The 13,464-nt window shown below is 53.1% G+C and overlaps 1 protein-coding gene across 1 annotated transcript in view; it reads right to left on the reverse strand.

The window, feature by feature from the left end:
• Positions 1-13,464, reverse strand: part of XXYLT1 (xyloside xylosyltransferase 1) — a 190,306-nt gene that overhangs the window by 173,865 nt on the left and 2,977 nt on the right. The window lies entirely within an intron of this gene.

Below are 13,464 nucleotides of genomic sequence, written 5' to 3' on the forward strand. Positions count from 1 at the left end.
ACACACACACACAGGCTCAGCTGCACCCTCCAACACACACACACACAGGCTCAGCCTCACCCAACACACACACACACTCAGCTTCCCTCCACACACTCACACACACACAGACTCAGGTAGAGGACAGAAATGGGGTCCTATCAGCCACACCCCCCAACACACACAGGCTCAGCCTCACCCCACCACACACACACACACACAGACTCGGGCAGGGGACAGAAGTGGGGTCCTATCAGCTGCACCCCCCAACACACACACACACTCAGCCCCCCTCCACACACACACACAGCCTCCCTCCACACACTCTCACAGACACACACAGTCAGCCCCCCCTCCACACACTCACACACACTCACACAGGCTCAGCCCCCTTATACACACACACACACACGCGCACGCATACACGCTTAGCCCCCCTCCACACACTCACAGGCTCAGCCCTCCTCCTTACACACACACACACACTTACACATGCTCAGTGACAGATACACACTCACAGAGGCTCAGTCCCCCCTACACACACACATACTTACACACGCTCAGCCTCCCTCCAAACACACACACACACACGCTCAGCCCCTCCTCCACACACTCTCTCACACATACATACTCACACAGGCTCAGCCCCACCCCACCCCACACACACACACTCAGCACCCCCTCCACACACACACACACACTCAGCACCCCCCCCCCCTCTCACACATGCTCAGCCCCCCTCCAATCACACAGGCTCAGCCTGCCTCGGGGCCCCATGTAGGCCGGCCACGGGACAGTGGGAGCCTCTCCGAAGGCCCTGGGGCCTGCATCTGAGGAGGCCCCATCAGCTGGAATCTGGAGTAGCTGCTCAGTGGATCGGGCAGAGAGGCCATTCAATGTACACAAAACACAAGCAGTCACAGGTGGGTGAGATCTGATGACTGCCTCAAGCTAAGGACACACACAGAGACCAGCACGGCCCAGGAATTGCTTCAGAACAAACAGAACGGACAGCAGGCAGGGAGTCAGCATGGGAAGGAAAGCGGGTCCCAGACCCCTGTCCGCTGACTGCTGTGTGGCCTTGAGCCGTCACTCGGCCTCTCTGGGCCCATTTCCTCACAAGTTAACAGAAGGGGACAGGATTTCACGGCCTTTCCAGCTGCCTCCAGCCCTGACCTCTTGGACCTGCTGCCACAAGAGGGAAGTGGGGCTCCAAACAACACACCAAACACCCCACATCCTCAACAGAGGCCCCCCTCGGCTGGTTCTCAGGGCAGAACTTGGAGGAGGAGTGAGAGACCCACCGCGAGCAGGTCGAGGGCCTCCTCACAGCACCCGGTGACGAGGGCAAGAGGCCACGTGTGTGAGGCCCCAGCGAGCAGAGGGCACCGTGGGAACCCTCCTGGGGAGACACCAGCTCTCCTACAGCACCCCCTGTTTGGAGGGCCTGGAACAAAGCCCCAGAACCGACATCACAGGGCTCAGCACCCAGAGCTCACCAGCCAGAAAGGTCGGCTCCCATCCCGGCTCCACGCCTCAGAGCCCAAGCTCTGAACCTGCTTTGGGCTCGGGATCCTCACCTGGGAAACCTCCTCCTCAGGGAGAAGCCCTCCCTCCTCCCAGGACTGAGGAAGAGAACGAAGATGGAGTCCAGCAGCGGCCCGCCACTCAACTGACACCACCTGTGCGAGACCCGAAGGAGCTTCCACACCCTGTTCCCTGGCTCGAGGTGCAGCCTGGCTCACGGCAGTGGCCAGGAAATCAACCAGTATCTCCCAGAGGAGCAAAGCGGAATCGGCGAGCAGGACCTGGGGGGGTGATCCCAGAAAGAGATGACCGACGGCATAAAGTCTCCCCCAGTCTCCCATCCTCCCACTCGGGAAAAGCCTGGAAAGGACACGTGTTTCACAACTTCCCACGTCCAGTTTCAACATGCCGGTAAGAAGCTGTGGATATCACTCAGGGCTAGCATGCGCCTGCCCATCTCACAGATGAGAAATTGAGGCTCAGGGACACTGGAAGCCTTGCCAGTGGAAGCTGGGGTCAGGGAGAGCCCTAGGACCCAGGATCAGGCTCCTTGGGCAGGACTTGGAGAGTAAGCCGATGGGCAGGGGCTGGGCGGCTTACCAGAGAAGCTCCAGGCTCACCCACTGGGGGCTCTGGGCAGGCCAAGCAGCCACTGCCACCCCCTGCCCTTGCCTGCGTAAGGGGAGAGAGAGGCCGATCCCTCCCACCTCCTCCAGACCAGCAACAGCAGCCCCGCATAGTAACACACGGGGAGAGTTCTGAAACCCAGGAAGACGTCTCCAACACACATCGGATCTTCCTGGCTGGCTTCAGACCGGACACCTTCCTGTCTGGAGGACCAGCATTAAAAGGTACGAGGAAGACGTCATCTAGATCAGGAGGCCTCTCTGGATGCCAGGGACCGACACTGTCCCCATCCATGTCCTCTGTGTGGGAACACGCGTACAGGATAGCTAGGAGCGGGGCACTTGGCCGACCATCTGTGCCCGCCCGGCAGGCTCTTGCTGGGTCGGACCCCACACCAGGCGCTGTGCTACACCACGTCCCGAGACCCGGGGGAAAGAAGACAGCCTGGCCCCCAGGAGTAATTGCCCAGGGGCCAACTTCAGCACAGCGCCACTCGGAGAGGAGGGCCAACGCAGGGTGGGGTGGTCAGGAACAGCCTCTCCACATCATCGGCACCCAGCTGAGCCTAATCTTGAAGAGTGAAAAGACTTAACCAGATAAAGGGCGGGCTGGGCGTTCAGGAGAGGAAGCACCTGAGCAAAGTCCCAGAGGCTCGAAGGGGCTCCCGAGACTCCAGGCAGCTGGGTGAGCGCAGCTACACGGCAGCCAGCAGCACTGAGGGGGTGGGCCTCACAGGCCCTGTGGCTCCCACTGCCCCATCTTCTGATCATGACTCTCCTGCCAGGCACAGGACACAAGCCAGTCTGCTGCCCCAGCTGCCTCGCTTCCCTCCTCTGCAAGACCGGGAGGGTCCCATTACGATGAGTGCCATCCCAAGTTCCCTGACAACCCACAGACAGCCCCTCCATCCTCACAAAACCAGCCCCAGGCACCCTGGTATCCCCTGCCACATGTCTTCCTATTCCCCAGACAGGGGTGGCCGGGGCTGTGCAGAGCAAAGCATGTACTCTGCTGAATCCTGTACAAGTTATCAAATGATGACTAACCCACCGTCCACCTGCCAGAGCCGGTGAAGCCCATTCACAATCCCACAGTAACCAGGACTCAAGGAGTCTGACTGTCTGGGCAGGTCTCACAGAGCCCGTGTCCTGGACTGCCATGCTAATCTGGTACAACAGGGCCCCCTCACAGCAGCTGACGGGGTGTGGGCCCCAGAGGGTGAAGCCCAAGACCCTACTCAAAGGGATGGGTGGGAAAAGGAAATGAGTAAGCTATGGGGGATTTGGGTCTCCCCTGTAGCCTGGCTTTTCAAAATCACTTACAGTATATACTTTGCTGAATTCCCAAAAAAGATTATGAACAATCGCTGTGTGCAATCAGACCAAGAAAACACCATTAAGAAGAGTTAAATAAAATGCTGGAACCTTCTAGAAACTTCTAGAATTGGAGCTTCTAGACAGGAACCTTCACCAAGAAGACACAGCAAAGCACAGACCAGCTTCCCCAACCTGATAAGAAACAGCAGCACCTGCTCCAGAACACAGGCCAAAGCAAGCTAGCATTTGCTGAGCCTCTGCCCAGAGCCAGACCTGTGCTGGGCACGTGTGGAAGGGGGAGGTGGTGGTCAGAAATTGATTACTCACAGGAAATTGTTTATAAGCCACCAGCCTGTGGTATTTTGTCACAATAGCCTAAACAGACTGAGACACCTTGAAATAAACCTGGGCAGAAATCTGATTTTCAAACTCACATCACTGCTCTCCAATTGAACCAACAGGTGCCAAGTCTTCCAAACTGATGAGAAAAGGCTCCTCCCCACAATGCCGACTCAGGTGCCACAAGTAGCTGCTGCTGCTGCCGCCGCCGCCGCCGCCGCCGCCACCGCCAAGTCGCTTCAGTCGTGTCCGACTCTGTGCGACCCCATAGACGGCCTCCTACCAGGCTCCTCTGTCCCTGGGATTCTCCAGGCAAGAACACTGGAGTGGGTTGCCATCTCCTTCTCCAATGCATGAAAGCGAAAAAAGTAACAGCCACCACTAACTAACCACCTGCCGTGTGCCAGGGCCCAGCGGTGGTAAGGCCCTCTGGGGAGGTCGGAGGCTGAGAGGGGTTACCCTGTCCCCAGATGTCACAGACTGCATTTGAGTCCAGATGTCAAGCCCCAAACTATGCACTCCTGCCCAGGGGCCTGCCCTGGCTAGTGGAGGGAAGAGTGGTAAGCTCCAGCCAGGACAGGAAGAGGAGGCCCAAGGAGAGCAAAGCGCACCCTGGACCAGCACGGGGCTCCAGAGCCTCCTGGACACACTGACCCACCAGCACGAGGACTGGCTCCATAATAATTACCCCAGTGAATAAATCTAATGACTTTAATTTAAAAGGCATTAACAGCAGGCTTTGTGCCAGCCTACAGGGCCTGGCTCAGCTGCTCAGAACAGGCACCTGAAACCGGAAGGAGAGCACACAGAGCTGCCTCTCCGGGCCAGGCCTGACCATCCTGACCGACCCCAAGCAACACACAGGCCAGTGGGAGCAGTCCCAAGGCCAAGGCAAGAGCCCTGGACCAGGAAGGGTGTGAAGAGGGGATCCAAGCCCATCTGACAGCTGAGGACACGGAGGCTCCCGGCAGTTAGGCAACAAGGGCCCCGTCAGGCCCAGCACCCAGGTCAACAGCACCCTCTTTACTATGTGGTCCCCTTGCCCAAGCCCCAACTAAGCCTGGATAGCTGGGGGCATGGACCCAGTGCAAACCCTGGGGCTCTGGTGAACTTATCCACAGTGAGAGGGACTCCACCCTCAAGTGCTCCAAGTTCCCCTCCCTTCACCAGAGGGCCCGTGCTCGGCGTGATCAGCACCCCAGACTGGACAAAGGAGGCGCCCTGGGAGGCTGAGAGGCCGCCCCGGAACCGTGCTCATAGGGCTCGGACCAAGGAGGAGCACGGAGGCTCGGAGGCGCAGAAGCACACCGCACCGCCCATCCACACTCTTCCTTCTATGCTGCCGGGAAGCGCGGCAGCCTTCCTCGTCCAGAATCCAACCTTGCCAGCTTGTTTTTCACCCGCTTTTTCCAAAGGGCCTGATCAAAACAGGCTTACACCCGGCGCGGGAAGGAAATGACTACCCATGACCGCCAGGCAGACTGCCTTTCATTTCGGTCTTCCTTTCTAAAACACGGAGCGGCGTCGTGGCGGAGGCAGTGAGAGAGGGGGACGCTCGTGGAGAATGAACAAAAACAGCTAGGATTGCGCCCCAGGCTTCCTCAGTGGAAGGAGAGGCAGAGAAGGGCCCGGGCTCCGGCCGAGCAAACGCGGAGCGGCGGTGCCCTCCAGTGGCCGTGCGTGGCACTGCACGCGGCTCGATGGGCAGGAGAGGTGACTCTCTGCCCGGGAGCCGCAGGGCAAGCTCTCCCCCTACTGGGTGTCGGGGAGGATGCGGTGACCAGCAAGGAGACCGGAGGTGGTCCAGTGTGGGCTGCCTTCCTTCAGCTCCTCCTCCTTCTGAACTGGGAGGCCGGCGCGCTGATGCTAGCCCTGAAACCGCCCCCAGTGTGCACCCCCAAACAGGTGACACACCACGTGGTTTCCCTGGGAGCAAGGTTACAGCTCACCCAAAACTAACGCTCTGGTGGTCTCAGGCACGAGACAGCTGTAAAGCTGGCCCCGAGGGAACAGCAGAGGTTTGGCCTGCTAAAGGTCAGAGAGGTGCCTCCCCGCCCCTTTCCAGCCTGAGGGATCCTTGGAAACAGGAAGAGACTCCACTGGGATGGTGAAAACGACCCTGTATCCTGTCCACTCTTCCCTGGGGTTTAGAGAGGCCACTGAAAACACTGACACTCAAGTAGAAGATGGAAGGGCCCAGGCTGATTCTAACCCCAGCCCTGTGTACACTAAATAAGTCACTGCCCTGCTGCCCAGGATCTATCAGCTAATCTATCAGCTCACTGGGAGGACACTGCACCCAGAGGGTCAGAGTTTCCAGCCTGCCCCAATGCTTGGTGATTCTGCAAGGCTCTGCAAAGCGATGATGGCAGCAAGCACAGTCTTTATTCAGACTGAATGTTTATTTGGGGAATCTGGGCAAGGGGATGATACAGATTGTGCCCCTCAATGGCTCCCTGTCTTGTCCTGCCTCCTACTCCCCAAAGCACATGTCACAGTCCAGCCCCACTTCTTAGTGTGGGAGCTCAAGTAAAGCACCGATGTCTCAGCCTTAGAGGCTCCTTCACCAGTCACAGTGATGCTCAGGTGAAACATTTGTGCAAGCACTTTCATAAGCTCTAAAGTGCTGAACAAATATTGTTACAATTCTCCTAATCAAGTATTCATACTACTACCACCACCTCATTGATTTTAGGCATAGCGTTACTAAAGTGAAAGTCACTCAGTCGTATCCAACTCTTTGCAACTCCATGGACTATACAGCCCATGGAATTCTCCAGGCCAGGATACTGGAGTGGGTAGCCTTTCCTGTCTCCAGGGGATCTTCCCAACCCAGTGATCTAACCAAGGTCTCCCACATTGCCGGAGGATTCTTTACCAGCTGATCCCAAAGGAAAACCCAAAAAGTTACTAAACACATCAGAAATTTCCAAACCTTGTCCTTCAGTAAAAAGTGTTTCCAGAGATGTTATAACATCTTTCAGGATGTGCAGCAAGAGTCAAGATACCTAGTATTTCTTGTAAAATGTATCTTGGTAAATATGTAAACAAAGTGAAATGAAGTCGCTCAGTCGTGTCCAACTCTTTGCAACTCCACGGACTAGAGCCTACCAGGCTCCTCCGTCCATGGAATTTTCCAGGCAAGAGTACTGAAGTGGGTTGCCATTGTCTTCTCCAGGGGATCTTCCCGGCCCAGGGATCGAACCCGGGTCTCCCACACTGCAGGCAGACACTTTTACCATCTGAGCCACCTGGGAAGCAGCCTAAGTAAGCAAAAGCGAAAGCAAAAGTTGCTCAGTTGTGTCCGACTCTTTGCGACCCCATGGAGTATAGAGTCCATGGAATTCTCTAGGCCAGAATACTGTAGTGAGTAGCCTTTCCCTGCTCCAGGGGATCTTCCCAACCCAGGGATCAAACCCACATTGCAGGCAGACTCTTTACCAGCTGAGCCACCAGGGAAGCCCAAGAATACTGGACTGGGTAGCCTATCCCTTCTCCAGCAGATCTTCCCAACCCAGGATGTCCTGCATTGCAGGCGGATTCTTTACCAACTGAGCTATCAGGGAAGTCCTTAAATATGTAAGAAAAATCCCAAACATATTTATCTGGCTGTCCTTATCAATGTGTAATCATCTCATCTTTAGTCATTAGGGAAATGCAAATCAGAACCACAATGCGATGCTACCTCACACCCAGTAAGATGGCAATAATCAAGACAGACCACAAGTGCTGGTGAGCATGTGGAGAAATTGGAACCCTCATACACAGCTGATAGAAATGTAAAATAATAATTCAATACACTACTCTGGAAAAGTCTGGCAGCTCCTCACAGTTACCATATGACCAAGCCCTTCCACACCCAGGTATATACCCAAGAGATCTGAAAACATATCCACACAAAAATTTGTAAATGAATATTCACAGCAATTTATTCATAATAGCCAAAACATAGAAACTCAAATGTCCATCAACTAATGAATGAATAAGGAAAAATGTGGTACAGCCATACAACAGAATATTATTCAACAATAAAAAGGCATGAAGTACTGATACATAGACAACATGAACCTTAAAAACATCACGCTAAGTGAAAGAAGTCAGAAGTAAAGGTCTGTTTATACGAAATGTTCAGAACAAGCAAATTTATAGAAAGCAGGTTCGTGGATGCCAGGGCTGAGGAAAGGGGGAAGGGGGAATGAGTGCTGATGGGTACAGCTTTTTCTCTGGGGTGATGAAATGCTCTGGAATTAATGATCATAACTGAACAAGTTGGTGAATGTGTTAAAAACCACTGTGTATTTTTTAATATTAAGCTATCTACAAAGCCGCTAATAAGATGTTTTTTTTTTTTTTACTTTATTTTACTTTACAATACTGTATTGGTTTTGCCATACATCAACATGAATCCACCACGGGTGTACACATGTTCCCAATCCTGAACCCCCCTCCCACCTCCCTCCTCATACCATCTCTCTGGATCATCCCAGTGCACCAGCCCCAAGCATCCTGTATCCTGCATCGAACCTGGACTGGCGATTCGTTTCTTACATGATATTATACATGTTTCAATGCCATTCTCCCAAGTCATCCCACCCTCTCCCCCTCCCACAGAGTCCAAAAGTCTGTTCTACACGTAAGATGTATTTCTGATTCTAATGACATCATGATAGAACTGCATGTCAATGACCTGTGACAGTGTCATAGGAAGGGAGATCTCAAATGTTTCAAGTTTTGTTGAATTGTATATTTTAAAGGATGAATTTCATGGGACGTGAATTATATCTCAAGCTTTTTGAATTTCAAGAAAATGTAATCATCGGTCTTTCAAAAATGACCTATTGGAACAGAAAACAGTCAAGTGACTATGAAGAATGACTGTTACCCTAAGCTGGAACATTTCATTCATGCACTGAAGCCCCCACAGTATTTGCAAATCAACCAGTGCACGCTGTGCCCAGTCGCTTTAGTCATGTCCTACTCTTTGTGACCCCACGGACTGTAGCCCACTAGGCTCCTGTGTCCATTCCCAGCAGGAATACTGGAGGGGATTGCCATGCTCTCCTCCAGGGGATCTCCCTGATCCAGGGATCAAACCTGAGTTTCCTGCATTTCAGGCAGGTTCTTTACCACTGAGCCACCAGGGAAGCCCAACTCACGCAGGTATCAGGTATACACGACGATCGCTGGTCTTAGTTATGGATGGACTTTACCTTAAAACTTTAAAACATATCTGTGAAGTTATCCAGAGTGCATGATACAATAATACTATACAAAGTTCTTCCCTACAGATCCATGACTAAAGTTTCCCATGAGAAACATACATTGGTACATTACTACAGTTGTATCATGAATGTATTATAATTTAAGAGTTCCATTGCATTTGGTAAATTCTCTAAATTTTAGAGTATAAAATGTCATCTAGTCTTTTCAAAGAGCATCTCACTTCAAGACACACTTCTCTGATCATTTCTTTCCCAGATGGTCATAACTTAGTCAGAAGTTTTCTTCTGATCAAGGTTCCTGCTGCCATGACAGGCGGCAGAATCTGCGTTGCAATGTCACCTGTTTGTCATTAGCTTCACTGAGAAGCCGGCATCAAGGTTTTTACCCTCAGGCTTCTTTAGAAGAAGAGCCTCAACTAGCCTCAACATAGTTAGAGCCTCAACTATGAGCTGGGACTTTTCAAAGCGACTCACAGTTTTCCTTTTGCAATAAAAGAAACTGCAAATTCAAAAAAGGTGTGCAAAGAGATTTAACTTTTGTCTCGTTACCCCAAGTCCTCAGCACGCTCCTCTTGGAATCTAGTGGTCACTTTTAAGTGTAGAAAGCGCAAGGCCTCCTTCCAGTTCCTAACTTGTCATCTGGAGATGGAGCAACCCAGCCTCATGCTTTGAGATGGCTGAAGTTTGATGTACCAGGGGCAGCACACCAAGAACCCTTCTATGATTTCTCAGGTTTAATTAATACAGCTATCAATCAGTCGACTATAAAGTATTTATGAGAGCCTAGAATGTGCCAGGAGCTGTGCCAGGAATGGAACAGTGATGGAGGAAGAGAGAACACCATCCACTGTTTCATGCCATCTGTGCCCAGCAGACCAGCACTCCCCACCTCCTGCCGCTCCCCAGCCCGCCTTTCCCCACCTGACACATTACCGCCTCCCTTAGGGAAGGAGGAGAAACTGCAGTGAGAGGCAGGTCTGTCTGGTTCTCTTCCCCTCTGGGATTAGCCTTGAAGAGTCTGCCCCTCCCTGCAGGGCGGCCAGCTGCTGTCCAGAGCAGCCTGTCCCTCCAGAAGTCTATCTGGCCTGTGTTCCAGATCTGGCCCTGTGTCTGTTTGTCACTCGCAACTCAGGCCAGAAACAAGGGTGGCATTTAGAGGGTGGCATTTACAGACCAAGAGGGCAGTAATGCCCTGCCCTTGTGGGCATGATGCTCTAGTAGGGGTGGAATGCAAACTAGGAAACGGTAGTGACTTCCTCAGACTTGCTTCCTGATGTTCAAAGAGCTCTTCCTCTTGCTCCCTTCAGCCCTTGCTCAGATATTAACAGGATCTGTGAGGCCTTCCCTGTCCACCTGTACAAAACGGCCCACAACTCCCCACCCCGACACATGGACACTCCCTGTGTCCTCATCCACCTTGACTTTTCTCCACATGATCATGGCCTGACTCACTCTGTGAGGACTTCTGTTCATTTGTTTGAGCCAAACTCCTCCACACCCCTACAGCCTGGGATGTAAGCTCCACGAGGGCAGGGGCCTGGCTCTGTTCCTGCTGGCCACCGGCACCTAGAATAGTGCCTGGAGCAGGATAAGCACTCAATAACATCTGTTGAATGAATGAACAAATGAGTGCGTGCAACCAACAAGGTGACGGGAAAGATAATGAAGGCTAATAGGGTGGCAGCTGCTTCAGAAAAGGGGTTCAGAGATGGCCTTTCTGAGAAGCAATCATGCTGTGTGCCTGAGGGTGTCCCCACAGCACTGGGAAAGTCCCCCTGGGCCTCTGCAGGGGGCTGGCCACCCCAAAAAGGGGGGAGGCAATGGCTGCAGGGCCCGCCAGTGCTGAGTTCCCAGAAGTCGGCAGAGTGGAAGAGTGTTGTGAGACCAGACACACAGCAACGGACACAGCAGCCCAGGGCTGCCTGCAGCACACGAGGTGGCATTTAATCCTCACCTCTCTGAGGGAAGTAGGGGTTAAATCTTCATTTGAGAGGAGGCCTGGGAGGCCCTGAGAAGCAAAGAGGGGCCACCCACATCACCCAAATAGTCACTGGCCACCTGTGGTTTAAACGCAGTGCTGTCTCCCTCCCTCGGGACTATCTCGTGCTCAGTCCAGCAGGTTCAGCAATGGGACAGGCTATACATGGGTGATGCTAAGCACCATGGGTACCTGGTGTCAGGGGCTGTACCTGCCCCGTCTGTGTTCCCTACAGTTGTGACTTCAGGGTCCGACACACAGCAGACGCTCAGTCATTCAGGGGACTTAAGCGTACATGACGGGTTCCTGAGGGCCAGGCAGAGATGACTGTGGTCACACACAGAAAACAGATTCACACACACAAAAATAAAAGGAATAAAAGCAATTTAGCTGAAAATGATAAACCCTTATCTGAACACAGCCATCAAGTTGGAAGCCCCCAGACTCTCATTTCTCATGCCTTGGTGGGGTGGTATCAACTTCAGGTCATCTACAGCTGCCTCGGGTCTTGAGTGATGGCTCTGGCTGTCAGAACCAGGGCCAGCAGAGGGAAAGAGTTGGAGTATGAAACACAAACTCCAAGGAGGGAACCCGGCGCTGAGCCTGGACCTGCCCTAGACCTGTATTTACAGTGCCCACTATGTTCCAGGCACAGGCACCGGAGATAAGAAGGCATGCAGTCGACCGCACCAGCCAGGCACATGAGGAAGACGTGCCCCTCGAATGGAGGCTCCCTGGATGGCTCCAACAAGGAGATGGGATCTGAAGATGGGCGAGACTTAGCGATGCGCAGAGAAAGTGTATCCTGGTGGTGGAAAAAAAGAAGCAGAGGCATGTAGGCTGGAAAAGTTGGATATATGACAGGACACTGTGGCTGGAGCTCAGGAAGGGGACAGCAGAGTCCTAGTAGCGGGGCAGAGAGACCCAGGGTGTGACCTCTGACTCAGAAAGGGAAACAATGACGATGTTGGTCTACAAGGTGGTGTCTGGAGCGCCAGCCAAGTCTGAACGCCCTGAGAGCCAAAGGGAGGTGGGGTCACCCGCAGTCACCCAGCTCTATCCAGACTGGCCCTATGATCAAAGGCTCTTGCTTTTCTCCCTTGAACTAGCAAAGGATTTCTCAAACACTGAAGTCCTAAGGAACACCTGGAACAGGCTGCCAGGCCCTTCCTCCCAAGGCTACAATTAGGGAAATCAGGATGGGCCCCAGGCTGAAAGAACCTCAGCTCAGACAGTGGACCCCAATGCCCCTGCAGCCACAAGCTCCAGGACCTGGATTCTTGGCCTCCTGTACCATGGAATCCAGACCAGGTGCCTCGCTATGACTGGTGGGTGTTCCCGAAGGGTTCATTTGTTCTGGGCAGGGCATACACTGGATGCTGTGGCAGAAAGCTGGAACAGAAAGCTGTGGAGGGCTGGGCACAGACTGTCCCCAATTCTAGGGGCATTCCTGGGGGAGGGTAAAAACTACGTAAACAGTGGTCAAGGGCCCAGGAAGAAAGGAAGTTACACTCTGGGCAGAGAGTACAGCTTGTGTAAAGGCACATTCAGTACAGTTAGTAGAGGAAGGACAAGGAGGTTAGCTGAAGAGCCCGGCCCCACAACAGACAGCCCTGCCAAGAAATGAGGACTTGATTCTGTAGACAACAACAACAAAAAAGGGAGTTCCTTGGCGGTCCAGTGGTTAAGACTGAACTTCCACTTCAAAGGACACAGGTCAGGGAACTCAGATCCCACAGGCTGTGCAGTGCAGCCAAAAACAAACACCAACAAGCCCCTGAACCCTGCAGGAGGCCAGCACTGGCTCCCCTTAGTCACTCACCCAGCACAAACACATGGTTCACTACTCTAATCTTACCACCCCTCCCCCTACCACCAGTCTCCATCCTTTAAGATCAGCTACTAAGAACCCGCCTGCCAACGCAGGAGACATGAGACACAGGTTCAATCCCTGGGTCGGGAAGATCCCCTGGAGGACGGCATGGCAACCCACTCCAGTATTCTTGCCTGGGGAATCCCACTGGACAGAGGAGTCTGGTGGGCTACAGTCCACTGGGTCGCATAGAGCCGGACATGACTGGAGTGATTTAGTGCACACTATTTCTATCCCCAAATCACACATTAGATCCCCTCTGGGCAACTACTAGGTAAAAAGGAGACATGTGATTTAACTGAGGCCATTAACACTAAGCTTGGACTGCAAGGAGATCCAACCAGTCAATCCTAAAGGAAATCAATCCTGAATATTCACTGGAAGGACTGATACTGAAGCTGAAATACTCCAATACTTTGGCCACCTGACGCAAAGAACCAACTCATTGGAAAAGACCCTGATGCTGGGAAAGATTGAAGGCGGGAGGAGAAGGGGATGACAGGGTATGAGATGGTTGGATGGCATCACCGACCAGATGGACATGAATTTGAGTACGCTCCAGGAGTTGGCGATGGACAGGGGGGCCTGGTGTGCTGCAGTCCA

Source organism: Oryx dammah, unplaced genomic scaffold (assembly GCF_014754425.2).
Source record: "Oryx dammah isolate SB20612 unplaced genomic scaffold, SCBI_Odam_1.1 HiC_scaffold_2, whole genome shotgun sequence".
Lineage (NCBI taxonomy): Eukaryota > Metazoa > Chordata > Mammalia > Artiodactyla > Bovidae > Oryx > Oryx dammah.